At 31.5% G+C, this 3528-nt stretch overlaps 1 non-coding gene across 1 annotated transcript; it reads right to left on the reverse strand.

Annotated features, from left to right (window-relative positions):
- Nucleotides 1-3042: 3042 nt before the first annotated feature.
- Nucleotides 3043-3149, reverse strand: LOC140007921 (small nucleolar RNA R71). Its single transcript, XR_011815364.1, has one exon. It is a non-coding gene; the product is annotated as a small nucleolar RNA R71 (small nucleolar RNA).
- Nucleotides 3150-3528: the final 379 nt, after the last annotated feature.

A 3528-nucleotide genomic window follows, 5' to 3' on the forward strand; every position in this document is an offset into this window, starting at 1 on the left:
ACTTTTACTTTCTTCGCTTTGAGATTGGGATATATATATTTTAATATATAACTACCAACTTCCTACTTTGTTTGCATGTTATCTTGGAACCTCAATGGGCGATAACTCATTCTATTAGTTTGTTTTCCTTACAGGGGATGAGTACGTGGGCGAGTGAGTCGGAAAAGGCTGGAGTGTCTGTCTAGGTCCTTTGTTAATTCTCCTAGCGAACTTTTGAACTTTATTGGTTTCGACTTCAGCATAAATCTTTTGTTACACTTTGGGCCTGTATAGATATTTGATGTAAATGAATATATATAGGTTTAAGTTTGAAAGTTGTTACTGCTCTTATTTTAGTGGTTATGATTCTTGTTTTCTTGGGTTTGTGAGTGAGTACTGATGAAAGTTGGGTAGGTGATCCACCAAGCCCTGGGGTACACCCTAAGAGTAAGGTGCGGTCGTCACATATGCTCCAAAATTGTCTTAAAAAAGAAAAGAAAAGATTTAATTTCATCAATTAAGTTTTTAACTTTTTAATATTGAACTTTATTACTAATTTACTATCTATTATATTGAGACATTGAGTAAATTGACATGAATTTATTTAAAATATAATATAGGGTTAGGCAACAAAGGTAGAGGAAAAGAGATTGTTACCTGTAGACTGGATCCTGTGATGTGATAGATATTTCGGAACCACCATCAACTATTGGAAGAAAATTACATAGTGTATATACACCAGATGAAGATGATAACATGGATCATATTAACTTTGATGAATAGTATCATTTTATTTGTCAATTTATTTCTAATTATTTGTGCTATTCCCTATTATGTATTATAAGCAATATGGCTGCTAATTTGGTATTTTATTTTTGATACTAGTTAAGTGTGTTTATTAAAAAAATTAACCTTTGAAATTTGTGTCCACTTGAATTTATGTGTTCGTAATTTAAATGTTTGATAATGTGGTTGATAAGTGTTTATTATATATGGTTATTAATAGCATTATTTGTTTATTTTTGGTGTAAAATAAGATTTTTTACAATGTAAATTGCTCTCTAAGTATCTTAATTTTGCGAGTTTCATTTAAGCGGGTTAATGTGCAATTTTGGTTATAATTGTAGGAGTTGAGTCATGATATAAGTGTTGGATCGAGGCAAGGTCACTTAAACTCTATTAGCGCATGATTCAACGATAAATTGGAAAGAGAATAGGACATCACTTGCAAGTATTATCAGTGAAAGGCATAAACAACAACATGAATATCTTGCATGTGATCTTAGAGATGAACTGGAGTAGAAAAGAAGCAAGAAAATGCATCAGAAGTGAAAAATGCCCCCTCTAAATATGCGGGCTCAGGTCCCGTATTGTGCCCTGTTTCTCTGCAAATTGTTCTGTAACTTGCTCTATTTTCACACTTCTTTTCAACTCAATTCCAATATAGAATTTCGGCTGCACATGCTCAAGAATCGTTAGGGAAGAGAAAAGGAAGGTTTATGTCATTTCATTTGTCACTTTTTGAATCTCTTCACACTGTATATGTAAGAATCATTAAAGAGAGTAGAAGAGAGAGTTATTATCAAATTTTAGTTGAAGAGTTTAGTTTGAATCTTTTCTTATTCTCTCTAGCTAGGAACTTGTAAGAAACTCTTGGAGAATTCATTGTATAACTTATTTTGTTGAAGTAATAAAAGATTTAGGAGTTTGTTCATCACCTTGGCTAAGCTTTCTCTATCTTTCCATTTATGCATGTTTATCACTTGTTGTTGCTTGATCATCAATAACAAGTTAACAATTTTGTTATTTAACAAAAATTGGTAATAATGATGGAACAGCATAAATGGAACTTAAGGAGCAGACTCATGAGAATAGAGGTGCACTTGAGTAGATTATCTTTGCATTTCATGAAGAATTAAAGAGTAGATCTAGCTATTTACCATGAAAATAAGGAAAACTAAACTATTCTAAATCACTACATCATGAGAATGAGTGTTGGTAAATATGAAAATGAATCCCTAATTAAACATAAGTAGTAACAAGAGATAAATCTATTCACTTGTATCTTTTGTGCCATAAATGGATTTTACATCCCTAGACTCAAATATTTAGTGATATTTCTCCATTGTTATCTTGCAAGTTATATAGTTAAGTTAGTTAATTGGTAAGTTTTGTGATTTCTATTGCTTAATTTGATAGTAAGTCTAAATAATAGAGTAAGTAAGGTTTTAGTATTTGTATTAGTTGCTTCTTGTGGGATCGATCCAATATATGTCTTAAACTATTATTTGATCTGTGTACTTGCAGTCAAACGGATATATTTTGAAATTAAACTTGTACTTATATCAAGAACCCGTCATGTTTTTGGCGCTGTTGTCGAGAAGCGGCAATATTAGGACCAAACAACCTTTATTAATTTAGACATTTTCTTAAAATTTTAGTTAAAAATTTTGTGTGTAATTTGTATAAATTTTCTATTGGTTTTTAGTGTAAAAGTACTAATTTTGTTATTTCCTTCTTGTTTGTAGTGTATGCACTAGGCTTTACATGTAGTTGCTCATTTTGATTCAAAAATTGAAAGGACATTACAAAAATAAAGAAGGCGTACACCATAAAAGGAAGAAGAACAACAACCACATATAGAGGGAATATCTATTGAGTTGCCTTTTGATGAAAAAATGACAGACAATGAAACAAATAGACGAGCTTTTAGAGATTTTGCTCTACCAGGGACACAAGGGTCACAAACGAGCATAGCAAGGCCTATAGTAAATGCTAATAATTTTGAAATTAAACCATTACTTATTCAGATCGTTCAACAATCTCAATTTGAAAATAATGTCATAAAGAATCGAAATGCACATTTGACCACATTTTTTGAGATATGTGATACAATTAAAATAAATAGAGTGGGTGACGATGCTGTAAGGTTGAGGTTATTTCCATTTCTTTGTGAGGTAAAGTCAAGGTTTGGTTGCATTCTCATGCACCAAATCTTTCACTACTTGGAATGATTTATCTAGAAAATTCTTAAATAAATACTTTTCATCGGGTAAAACAGCTAAATTTAGAATGGACATTACTAGTTTTGGCCAACAAGAGGGGGAATCATTGTATGAAGTATGGAAAAAATTTAAAGATTTGCTATGAAAATGTCCATACCATGAACTGTCCGATTGGCTTATTGTCTAAATTTTCTATAATGGTTTAACTTTCTCGACTAAGACTACAATTGATGCAGTTGCAGGTGGAGTTTTAATGGGTAAATCACCCCAAGAATCTCAAAACTTGATCGAAAAATGGTGGCAAACAATTATCAACAGACCTACGAGAGACGTAACTCTAAATGGCAAGCATGTATGATTGAAATGGACACTCTTAATTTATTGAATGGCAAAATGAATAATATGGTTAAATTGTTAAGTAAGCAAATCAGTGTTGGTTCTAGTTCTACCTCTAATGTAAGTGTTGCTTGTTGTAATATATGTGGAGGAGATCATAATACTAATATTTGTGTTGAACGTGGGCAGGTACAGTTTGTTAATAATT

Source organism: Coffea arabica, chromosome 5c, assembly GCF_036785885.1.
Source record: "Coffea arabica cultivar ET-39 chromosome 5c, Coffea Arabica ET-39 HiFi, whole genome shotgun sequence".
NCBI classification, from domain to species: Eukaryota; Viridiplantae; Streptophyta; class Magnoliopsida; order Gentianales; family Rubiaceae; genus Coffea; species Coffea arabica.